This window comes from Aquarana catesbeiana, linkage group LG03 (assembly GCF_042186555.1).
Source record: "Aquarana catesbeiana isolate 2022-GZ linkage group LG03, ASM4218655v1, whole genome shotgun sequence".
NCBI classification, from domain to species: Eukaryota; Metazoa; Chordata; class Amphibia; order Anura; family Ranidae; genus Aquarana; species Aquarana catesbeiana.
In genome coordinates this window covers 428,343,851-428,356,954 of record NC_133326.1, presented here as the reverse complement: position 1 = coordinate 428,356,954, position 13,104 = coordinate 428,343,851, and the positions used below count along the sequence as shown (strand labels likewise).

The 13,104-nt window shown below is 46.0% G+C and overlaps 1 protein-coding gene across 1 annotated transcript in view; it reads right to left on the bottom strand.

Moving 5' to 3' along the window:
* The window catches only part of LOC141132416 (electrogenic sodium bicarbonate cotransporter 1-like), an 890,811-nt gene that overhangs the window by 278,525 nt on the left and 599,182 nt on the right, over positions 1-13,104 (bottom strand). The gene's annotated exons all lie outside the window — the stretch shown is intronic.

The following is a 13,104-nucleotide window of genomic DNA, read 5'->3' as shown; positions in this document are numbered from 1 at the left end:
ACATTCTCAGCATCCCCTTTGGGGGTAAGCTATACCTCTTCTTTTTTTTTTTTTTTTTTTTTTGGGCATTGGTACACGTTCCCCAGGGCAGTGCCCCCCCCCCCCAAGCTATTTGCTGACAATACTTTGCCTATTAGCCCAGATAGATAGATTTGATAGATTTGGTTTGATTTCATTGGGGTTCGGGTTCAACTTCTTTAAAATTTGCTGAACCCTGCTTGAATTAAATCCAGGGAAGTTTGGCTCATCCCTAGTACTCAACATCAAAACATGTAAACAGATACATTCAGTACTATACTGACACACCTGACAGATCCTCAAAGACAATCAGTACAGTAATGGCATATGCAGAAACATGTCCACAGAAACATAACCAATACCACTCTGATGCAACCATAAGTGACACACCAGAAACATATCCACAGAGAACTGACAGAACAGAAACATGCCCTTAGAGACACAATCAGTACCATACTGACAGAGGCGTATCTAGTGAAAACGGTGCCTATGGCAAGAACTGAAACTGCACCCCTGTCAAAACATTTGAAACCCATCTTTCAGATAACCTTAACAAAAAAAAAACAGCTAACAAAACTACAAGTCAAACTCTTTTATATTCCAATTAACAAATTATGGATTGGCACTACATAAAAAATACACTGCACCTTCCTTGCTTTCACTGATGCAAACTGGTCTATGATGTGCTCAAAGTGAGTTTTTTCTGTTTCTTCTCTTTTTCAGCAGAGCAAGATCACAGAGTCTGTCTTGACCCATGGATGCTCTTAAATACGAAAGTATTAGTTTTAACTTGCTAAATGATCTCTCACAGCTGACGATGGAAACTGCAATAGTTAGCATTATCTGAATAGCAATGCGAAGATTGGGGAAGACACTCTCATCTCCATATTGAACAACAAATTGGAAAAGCTCTTTAGGTCTTGATATTTTCATGTTGGCCCGACTTAATAGCAACATTTTGCAATGCAAAATTTCTTCATATAGCTGCTGTCCATCAACATCATAGCTGTAGAATTCGCCCAAATGTTCACACTTCTTTTTTTAGGTCGTTATTGTAGGTGTCGTAACACAGTTCCTCAACATCGAGAAGGAACCCAAACTTGACGTCAGTGTCATGCAAACTGGTGAACCTTTCATCCATTTCTCTATGAAGACGGTCGAGTGTTCCCTTCATGACTCTGTCAGGTCACCTGAGACCAGGTGACAGATGCACTCCGTGGAAGTCAGGAGTGCACCGCTAAGGTAGTGGACCCTAGGACTGACTGCTGTGGATTGAACCCTGGGAGGTTCAGGAAGCAGGTCTACTGGAACACTGACACAGATCCCAGTGGGAGCTAGAGCATAGATTCCCCAGGGTGCGGAGTCTAAGAGCCAGCAGGTGTTCACCAGAGCCCCCAATGGTGAGGATGGACTGCGCTGCAGTCTGGCTCCAGGTCGCGGCCCCCAGGGTCTCACAGCTCACGCTCACAGTAGACTACAGGAGAAGATGTAGGAGGTAGCAGGCTGGAACAACAATGAAAGTAAGGGATAAGCCAAATGTCGGGGCAACTAGCAGACAAGGATAAACATAACACGCCAAAGGTCAGGGTCACAAGCAGACAGGCATAGTCGAGAACAGGCCAAGGTCGGTAACTGGAATCAGACGTAGGAAACACAGCAAGTACACACGAAAGCTAACACACAATGGTTGATCAGCACTGCTGGCTTGCAGTGCACAGGTTAATATAGGGTTCCCTGATAGGAGCTGGGGTAGAGCCATGCTAGAGGAGAGTTTATAAAAGCAGTCAGGTGAGGGTCAGCTGGTGTCTAGAGATGAACACATGGAGACAGGTAAGCTGTCAGACAAACTCTATTGCATAACCATGACAGTACCCCCCCTCTTATGAGGCCTCCCGCTCCCCCGCCTGTGCCCAGGCTTAAAGGGAAACTCCAGATGGAACCTCCTCAACAGACGAGGAGCAAAGACCTCAGATGCAGTGATCCAAGACCTCTCCTCAGGACCAAACACTTCCAATGTACGAGGTACTGAAGAATGCCTTTACGGAGCCGGGAATCCAAAACTTGACTAACCTCATACTTTAGATTATCCTCAGAGACCGGAACCGAGGTAGGGAGAGGATGAAAGGACTTATTGAGGACTAAAGGATTTTTAGGAATGGGTAAGGTCACGAGAAGACCATAGGAGTCTGAGCTGGACATCCAACACAGGACCATCAGACTGGGTAGAGGTCAGTGGATCCCTGAGGTCAGGTCAGGTTGGTTGGAAGGTGACGTGTCACAAGAGTTAAGCTGGATAGCTGAAACACAAACAGAATGCAGAGAGCCCTGAACAAAAGATTGAAAACCCCACCTGGCCGAATGAGGCAGTCTATCCAAAGGATGGATTGAGCCTCTTAAACAGGTTTCATGGAAGATGCAGTTCCCCAGTCCATGAAATTGCCAGTGGCTCCGGAATCCAGGTATCCGGAGACCGAACGAGGGGAATCGCCCACATGAAGGAACACAGAAAGGAGAAGATGAGAAGGTGAAGGTGATATTTTAGGGTCCAATACTCCACCTTCCAGACGTATTAGCCCTGAGCGTTTTTCCGGACAAGGAGAACAAGTATCACGAAAATGACCTTTGACGCCACAGTAGAGGCACAGGCCCAGATTTCTGCGCCTAGCCCGTTCTTCGGGCGATAACTTTGTCCTGCCCAGCTGCATAGGTTCCTCAGCAGGCAGGAGGTGCTTCGCAGAACAAAGAGAAGGGACATGGAGCTCAGGCTGCCTAAAGAACGGGGAGTGCTGGCGTCTTTTTTCCAGGGCCCTCTGCAGAAAGCGAATATCGATCTGGTTACACAAGGTGATGACACCGTCCAGATCAGCAGGGAGGGATCTTCCTGCTAATTCATCCTTCACTCTATCAGAGAGGCCATGTAAAAAGGTTGCAACTAGGGCCTCATTATTCCAGCTCAGCTCAGCAGTCAAAGTACGAAAATGAAGAGCGTACTGTCCCACAGAAGCAGACTCTTGACAGAGACTAAAAGGGCGACGGCCGCTGAGGAGACACGACCCGGTTCCTCGAAGATATTATGAAAAAGTTTCAAGAAATCAGACAGGCTAGAAACCACTGGATCATTCAGTTCCCACAGAGGGGCAGCCCAGGCCTCGCCGGACAGGAGGGATATAATATAGGCTACCTTTGCCCGATCGGACAGGAAGTTTTGGGGCTGAAGCTCAAAATGAATTGTGCACTGGCTAAGGAACCCCCTGCAGGCCTTGGGGTCCCCAGAGAAACGGGCCGGAGCTGGCAGTTGTAATGAATGTGTGGCTGTGACTGGTGCGATAGGTGCAGCAGCAGATAGCGGTTGAGGTTGTTCAACCGGGGGTCCTAATGAGGCCTGAACTTGTTCAAAACGAGAGGCCAAATCCTGAAGGAATCGCATCACCTGGGTCTGATGCGATTCCTGGGTCTCAAGTCTGCGGACTATGCCATGTAATGAATCATCTGCAGGATGCTGTACGTCAGCCGGGTCCATGGCTGATCAAACTGTAAGGTCAACTGAGACCAGGTGACAAATGCACTCCGTGGAAGTCAGGAGTGCACCGCTAAGGTAGTGGACCCTAGGACTGACTGCTGCGGATTGAACCCTGGGAGGTTCAGGAAGCTGGTCTACTAGAACACTGACACAGATCCCACTGGGAGCTAGAGCATAGATTCCCCAGGGCGCGGAGTCTAAGAGCCCGCAAGTGTTTACCAGAGCCTCTAATGGTGAGGATGGACTGCGCTGCAGTCTGGCTCCAGGTGGCGGCCCCCAGGGTCTCCCAGCTCACGGTAGACTACAGGAGAAGAGGTAGGAGGCAGCAGGCTGGAACAACAAGGAAAGTAAGGGATAAGCCAAATTTTGGGGCGACTAGCAGACAAGGATAAACATAACACGCCAAAAGTCAGGGGCAGACAGGCATAGTCGAGAACAGGCCAAGGTCGGTAACTGGAATCAGACGTAGGAAACACTACAAATACACACGAAAGCTAACACACAATGGTTGATCAGCACTGCTGGCTTGCAGTGCACAGGTTAATATAGGGTTCCCTGATAGGAGCTGGGGTGGAGCCATGCTAGAGGAGAGTTTATAAAAGCAGTCAGGTGAGGGTCAGCTGGTCTCTAGAGATGAACACATGGAGACGGGTAAGCTAACAGACAAACTCTATTGCATAACCATGACAGACTCTTTGCATCTCCTCCTTGGCTGATAACCTAGCATCTCTTGAGTTCTCACCAGGCATTCGTTTCTTTTTCGTCTCTGACGTCTTTCAACTTCAATATTCCAGTCTTGACAGAGACTGAATCCTTCTTCGAGTGACTCACTGACTGCCATGCACACACGAGCTAACTTTTCAGCAACAAAAAACAAAAGTCCGACGGCCATTCCGGCGGACTTTCGTCGGACTTTCGTCGGACTTTTGACGGACTTTTGAACGAACAGATCACACCAAAGTCCGACGGATTCGTACGTGATGACGTACGACAGGACTAAAATAAGGAAGGTGATAGGCAGTAGCCAATAGCTGCCCTAGCGTGGGTTTTCATCCGTCGGACTAGCATACAGACGAGCGGATTTTTCGACCGGACTCGAGTCCGTCGGAAAGATTTGAAGCATGTTTCAAATCTAAATTCCGTCAGATTTTCAACTGGAAAAGTCCGCTGAAGGTCCGATGAAGCCCACACATGATCGCATTGTCCGCCGGACTAGGTCCGTCGGACCAGTCTGGTCGAAAAGTCCGCTCATGTGTATGCTGCATAACACTTCTCTGTCATCATCAAAATGATCTTGGAGGGCTTTCAAATCCAGGGCAGCATCATGGAAGTTCATGCTAGGATCCTGAAGTCTCTTTTGAATACGGTCAATGCGAATGAGCACTTTGTTCCAAAATCCTAGCAAAGTCCGAAAATCGTAACTCAACATGGTTATATAGCTGTCTTGCATCACTTTTTGTCTCACTGGTCTCGTTTTCATTGTCTATCATGTCCTGGAGAACTTGAACTATCTCCTCAAAGTAGTTGTTGATGGGCTTTACTGCTTCTGTCCTTGCACTTCACCTTGTTTCGGACACTGACTTAAGAACCACAGGCACAGAGTTTTTGAGTTTTTCCCAGCTCTGTGTTGAACGAGAGAAGAACACATAGAGAGCTTCGATGGTGCCAAAAAGCATGACCATCAGTGAAAGATAAGCCGTGGATCCAGGATGACTTTCCACATGACTGAGGTGTTGTTTCATGACAGGGTCAAAGATGGCCAGTAGTTTCAGTAGGCCAAGGAAATTTCCCACATTGGAGTCATCATCCAGCTGAAGTGACTCCCTATGTCCTCGCAAAGCCAGGTTCTGAGTCACAAGGAATTTTATGCAATGAAGGATTCTCCTCAAGATATCACGCCACTTCTTTCCTTCTCAATCTGTGACTGAAGTTCCACGTCAATAACTCCTCTGTTTTCAGCTAAATTTCTTTCCACTGTGTAAAGCACTCCCGATGATTCTTAGCATTTTCATGAACACTAATCCTTTCAGGTACTTTCCATTGGAGAAATCCACTTTCCTGCTCCAATGAGGATTGATGGTCTGACCGTGAATAGAGAAGACAACAGATACAAAATGCAAACTTTTTAAAGGGGAATAGACCAGCCAAGAGCGAGACACTTCCTCACCACGACCATTTCCCAATTTCCTCTTGAACCAAGTTTTGTTCATTGAGCGGTTATTTGTTGGTAGGAAAGGCCCCTCACTGTTCTGGAAATACTTTGAACCCAGCTTTATTATTTTTATTCTCAATGCATCAAGCAGAATTGCTTTTCCAGATTCCTTGTCGAATTTCAGAAGTCCAATGTCATGCTGTTCAATAACTTCTGGTAAGACGGTATGAGGCTCTTCAACACCATCCAATTCACCAGGTTCAGAATCGTCGGGTTCAATCTCATCAATAAACACAGCATCGCCGCCACCATCGTCTTCCCCACCTGTCATGTTCAAGTTCTCTCTGGCCTCCTCACTTCTAACCTCTTCATACTCAGATTTATCTGACTTGACTTCCTCCTCGACTTGTGATGCATTTGTACTTGATCCACCTTCAGAGTCTAATAAAGTTGTAGCAGGTGCAGGGGACTCCATGGAAGGTGTCGAACAACTTGTTCCAGGCTTTTCAAAGAAGGTCATGAAGAACTTGCTTAACTTCTTGGCTTCCTCCGCCTCCAACTTTCGTCTCTTCCGTCCTTCAGCTCCACTTTCCGTCTTCTTCATCAAGAAAGGTTTCATGGTTTTGCAATACACCTGAAGATTGATAGAAGTGGGCTGTCAGGCCTAGTGCTCTCCAATTTTGTCACTGGGCTCTCTAATTTTTTCTTAAGTCATTTTAAAGAAGAACACACACACATATATATATATATATATATATATATATTATATATAGATAGATAGAGAGAGAGAGAAAGAGAAAGAGAGAGAGAGAGAGAGAGAGAGACATATAATTAATATACTCAAAGACATGCACTTTCACTGACAATGACCCATACACTCAAATACACATGCTGACTGGCTCACACACAATGGCCCGCGGGCACACACTGATACAAAAATCACTGATGATGCCAACCCACTGGCACAGTCACACTCATTAAAATACATTGGTGCACACAGTAACTCATACAAAAACAATAACACACTAACGCACAATCGAGGGACACTGGGAACAGACAGAGAGGGATGCAGTGTGATGAGGACAGAGAGGGACGCAGTGCGACAAGGACAGAGGATTTTTGACACCCTAGGCGAAAACTCATTTTGTCTCGACCCCCCTGGTTCTACCCCTGACTCCACCCATAAATGCGGCCTCACCAGCACCCAAAAATGCAGTAACATCAGCACCCATAAATACAGTAACATCAGCACCCAAAAAAGCAGTAACATCAGCACACAAAAATGCGGTAACATCAGCACCCATAAATGCAGTAACATCAGCACCCATAAATACAGTAACATCAGCACCCATAAATGCGGCCTCACCAGCACCCATAAATACAGTAACATCAGCACCCATAAATGCAGTAACATCAGCACCTATAAATACAGTAACATCAGCACCCAAAAAAGCAGTAACATCAGCACCCAAAAATGTGGCCTCACCAGCACCCAAAAATGCAGTAACATCAGCACCCATAAATACAGTAACATCAGCACCCATAAATGTGGCTTTACCAGCACCCAAAAAATGCAGTCACATCAGCACCCATAAATACAGTAACATCAGCACCCATAAATGCAGCAATATCAGTGTCACGGAACGTCCCACACTCCACTTGAGTGTTTCCGTCATATACCACTTCCTCCCAGTCTGTATACAGATATCCCAACCTCTCTGAGCACAAACAGGCGACACTTGCTTGTTGCTACCAAGAACTCACTTTATTCAGAACCAGAATACAGTCTTATATACACAGGAGAAGATTACTCTAACAATACAAACGTAACCTAATTAACATGAGTAATTAACTAATCCTTTATACAGCCTAGGTGATTGAGACATGACCTTTCGCCCAGACTTGTGGTCACCGAGCTTCACACAGTTATATCAACACAATAGAAGTCGTCCCGTCTCCTACATTGTATAGTGCACAATGTCATCAGCTCATTCCATTAACATAAACACAGGTAGTTGGAATTGATGACACCAGCATCTCCTCACAGGATGTGTCCCAACAGAATGAATCAGTCTTATCAGCAGGGGGCTGCTGGAGGAATCCCCCCTCCCTCTTCAGGGACACAAATCTACAGTAAGGAGTCCCCATACAACATATACATATATACACGACTGAGTCCGATTAGTACAGTTCAGCCTGGATTTCTCATTCACCTCACAAAGAGTATTGTTCCATTGAAAATCCAGGGCCCATAATCAAAAGGCAACAGGCTTGCATACAGTCCTCTCCAACAGCCTCTGTTCTGGCTAGGTCTGTCACATTTCTCCCCTTTCGGCAGGAGACTAACACAGGAGGAGACCCCAGACGGGTTGACTCCGAAGTTAGTCCATAGTTCCAGTCCTCTACTGCCTGTACCCACACAGTACCCCAAACAAATTATTCCAAACAGAGTATTACTCACCCAGCCATCCTCTGCCTCTCTCAGAGAACATATCCGCCGCTGGGGAGAGGCCCGGACTGGCCCTTCTCCCTGGAATCCTTTCTGCCGCTGGAGAGAAGACAGGGGGACTGGGCTCACTCCATCCTGCTGTTGGGGATCTGGGCCGACTGCCCAGAATCCCTGGGGTATACAGGTGGGGACTGAAGCCCCATCAACCGACACCAGATCAAGCTGCAGTTGTGAGGTGATGACTGCATTCTCTCCTTGGATCCTGATCTGCAGCTCGCGATAGACTGCCACCTCCTCACCTTGGGCCTCCACAATTGCTGCAGGTGTGGGGTAGAGGTCTTGGACCCTCTGTCCGGTTGCCAGCACTTCTGCTGGGGGTTTGCCAGGTGGTTCCTCCTCTACAGAAACGTCTATTAAATCCCCAGTCTCTGGAAGTGGTAAAAGTGTGGGACAGAGGTCTTGGACCCTCTGTTCAGTTACCAGATCTTCAGCTGGAGAAGTTTGTTTTAACTCCATAGATGCTGCTGGCAGAAAATCACATGTCCCTGTCAGTGTTGTGGGAGAAAGGACGACTACCTCTTCTCTCAAGAAGGCCGAAGCCACTGTTGGTGCTGGGCAGAACACAGTGAACTTTGGCCCTGATAGCAGCTCTTCTGCTGGAGGCTCATCAGGTTGTTTTTCCTCAGCAGAAAAGTCTATCAAATCCCATGTCTCTGCAACTGATGTCTGGGGATAGAGGTTCACCATCTTCTGTCCATGGAACCCAGAAGATGCTATCATTTCTGGGCAGAGGTTAGCAGAGCTCTGCCCTATTGTCAGCACTTCAGGTTTGGGGACGGCAATCTCCTGATTTTCCACTGCCGATTCTCTGGCATGCTGCTGAACTTGTTCTAGCAGTTTCCTGTATGCCCTTTCCAGATGCTGTTCCTTCCTTAGCAAATGGTCCAGATCAGGTTTGAGCTCTGAGACCCCTGTAAGACCGAGCATAGACTCTCTATATTCTCTCAGGTCCTCAAGGTCAGGTTCCCCTTCATCGCCAAACATAAAAAGATCTGTAAGGCTCTCTCACAGCAATCCAGGGCCGCCAAAGTCATATCCCTCCGGAGAGCATTCTGTCGTCTCCCCTAAATATCCCTCCTCTGCGTGCCATTGCAGAGCCCGATAACGATTGTCCAGCTCTATCTCCTGCTGGACCAACCTGTCCAACTCAGTCACCCATTGCTCTCCAGCCTCCATGTTCCAATTCAGAGTCCTCACCATCACCGACCACATCACAGCACCGTCAGCACGTCACACAGACCCGGGAGACCCCCGAGAAGAGAAGATGAAGCAGCTGCTTAGAGGAGGGTAGGCGGAGCATTAGGCTTTGCCTCCGCCAGTTACTCTATGGCTACGTAGATGACCCGGGCGGTCACTCTGGCCAGAGCCAACTCATTGGCTGTCATGGGCCCCAGGGCGCCTGTTGCTTCCCTCTTCACTTGCTAATTAAGTGCTGTGCTGTCGCCGCGCTCCAGCAGGCCGGTTGTGGCGCTGGGGAATAGATTAGTGCGTGAGGCGGCCGCAAGAGAATGGGTGGGACTTTATTTTTTGTGCGGGAGCGGCTTTTTTGCTGCCCCCACCATGGCGCTCATGGCACATGCCATGGCTGCCATACCCTAGATACGCCTCTGCTGGTGAGGCTGCTGGGAACAGGCACTAGTGAGGCTGCTAGGCACAGGCAGGCTGCATGTCATGGGCACTGGTGAGGCTGCATTGATCTCTTGTATCATACCTGCTAGCGGTGCACCAAATGGAAATTTTGCTAGTACTATTAGCAGTGTGTTTAAGTGTTTAAGTAAGAGATTGCAGACATGATACAAGAGATGGTTAGAGACCGCAGACTGCATTTTTCTTGACCTTTCTTGCACTAAAGGTGCCAATAATGGCCAACAATAAATTCATATTAATTTAATCTGATAATATTAATTAAAAAGTTGAATATAATACAATTATATATAAAAATATAAATATTTTTTAAAAACTGTCATTTTCGGTATCGGTTTCGGTACCAAAATTTCCATTCGGTGCACCCCTAGTTCAGAGTATATAGTGCACTCAGTGTATTATATATAATACAGTGCAGGGTATATAGTGCAGTGTATAATATATAATATAGTAATATAGTGTATTGAAGTGGTTAAGGGGAGTCCTATGACAGAATTAAGAAAAAACTGCATGGGTTCCCCCATCCATACCATGCCCTTTGGGTCTGGTATGGATTTTGGGGGGCCCGAAGGGCCTGGTATGGACTGTGGGGGGGGACCCACGCTGTTTTTTTATATGATTTTTTTAAAATGATTTTTTAATGTATATTGCTGGGATCTGGCAATACATTACAGCCGTGAGCAATTTCAAATTACATTTTTTCCTTTAGAAATGTCATTTTGCTGTGGTACTTTTCTAAACATGGCAAAAATGTGCTACTTTACAGGCAGACTAAGGGACCCCCCCCCCCCTCCCACCGGCACGATATTAAAAGGAATATTTCATTTTTATTGTTTCACTTTAGGCACTTCCCGCCCGCCCTATAGCAAAATGACGGCCGGGCGGTGGTTGCGTTATCCCGACGGAGGCTCTTTACCACGTGATCAGCCGTGTCCAATCACGGCTGATCATGATGTAAACAGGAAGAGCCGTTGATCTGCTTTTCCTCACTCGGGTCTGACAGTTGCGAGTAGAAGAGAGCCGACCACGTGCTCTCCTGACAGGGGAGGTCTGTGACTGTTGCAACAAAAACATGTCCTCAGTTAATCAGTATTGTACTGACAAAACCAGCAACATGTCAGCAAAGATGCATTCAGTACCATACTGAGAGCACAAATGTTTTCAAAGACAGTCAGACCATACTGACACAACCTGTTCACAAGAGGCACACAATTATTACCATTCTGACACAAATAGAAACATGTCAGCAAACACAGAATTAATGCTTTACCGAAACACCAGAAAACATGTCAGACGCAATCAGTACTCTGACAGTCAGACCATACTGATACAACATGTTCACAAGAGGCACACAATTATTACCATTCTGACACAAATAGAAACATGTCAGCAAACACAGAATTAATGCTTTACTGAAACACCAGAAAACATGTCAGACGCAATCAGTACTCTGACACATGTCTTCAAATACATAATCAGTATTGTACTGACACTCCAGGCATGCTCCCAGATACACAATCACTACTGTACTGACAAAATCAGAAACTTGTGAATAAAGACACTGTTAGACCATTGACAAAAGCAAGCCCACAGACACGGTTAGTACTTCACTGACACACCAGAAAACCTGTCACCAGAGACATGTCAACTAAGCAGTAGATGTGTGTTAGGGTGCAATTAAGTTGGATTGGGCTTTGAGACTGAAATAATCTTTATTCTGTTCCTAAATAGGCTTACATTTGTGCTAAAAAACATATGTCCCCAAATCTCCAAAAGCTTTTACTTGACCTCTTTCTATAGGCCAGATGTGGAAGGGTGGGGGGGGGGGGGAGCAGGCAGTCCAGAGAGTGGAGGGGAAGGAGAACAAGAAATGGTAAAGAATTGTGGTGGGAGTGAGACAAGAAGGGCTGACAATGAGATTCTGCATAATAGATAAGAAGGTACGGGGACCACACTGTGAAAAAAAGAGACAGAAGAAGCATTGAGACTAGATTGTGGGGAGACTTTTCTAGTCATTGACAAGTTCCTGTTTCTGTGTTCATAGTTCTGGCTCTTTTTTTTTTTACTCCTGGTTTTTGTCTGTTCTCAATCTGCCTAAACCCGTATACCTTCCCTCAGCCAGTACACCTCTGACCTGTATGACTCCTTGTATCTCAACACTTGCTTGACCTGACCCTGCTAGAATGCTGTCTGCCCTGACCTTGGTTGTGTTATTGACAATGCCCCATGCTCATCCTTTTGGTTTAGACGATCAGCTCTTGTTAACCTTGGCAATAACCTGTGGCTATTCACCTCAACAAATCCACAGTTCATAGTTTTCATCCACTGGGAAATGATTTTAGCACTTAAGTCCTGAAAGCACCCATGTACCAGCACATGCATATAAAGTGTCCATTAAAGGTGGCTACTGAAGGTGAAGAGTGCCACAGCAGTGGTCATCAGGCCTTAACACAAATCTTATCTTACATATAGTGGATGCAGCTTTATGTATAGTTGCTCATAATTCAAGCTCTCATGTACAGCCTGGGCCTAGGATCCAAGAAGGCTCCGCAGTGACACAAGAATTGATGTGAAGACTAGCACACGTACAGTGCCTGTTCATAATCACTGTTTTTTTTAACATTTTAGGCCATATCAGGTTTACTTTAAAAATAAAAGTTCGCTTCCATGGTTAACTTTGTGAGTGTAGATGCCATGAGACCTTTAGTTATTAAAAAGTCACATGTCCTGATAGCCAACAGGGTCCATAATATAGTTTGTAAGATGCAGGTAATTATAAAGTGGAACTACACTGCACAACAGCACAACAAATCAAAAACACTATTCAATTATTTTTAATATTCAAAGCAAATTCACCCATCCATCCAAGTCCAACCACATTGAATAACACCCCCCTAGTATTTCTGGTTGTGGTTGCCTTGAATAAGGGCAGATGATTCATGTAGCATTTACTTCCTGGAATCCATCTGCTCTTAGCTCAGGCATGTAGGCAGGAGGGTGTGCTTAGCTGAAAAAAACCCTCCTCCCCTCCTGAAGACTCATGGGATGTATGGCATCATTTGCCTAGTCCTGGAAACCAGGAAGTAACTGAAGAAACTGTGAAAAAAAAGTTTAAAACAAGTAAATATGATATACTTTCCTATCTATTGACAAATGCTAGCAGCATACGGAAATAAAAATAGTCAATGTTGACAGAGTGAAGTTTTGCTTTAAGACCCCTTTCACACTGGGGCGATTTGCAGGCGCTACAGTGCTAAAAAT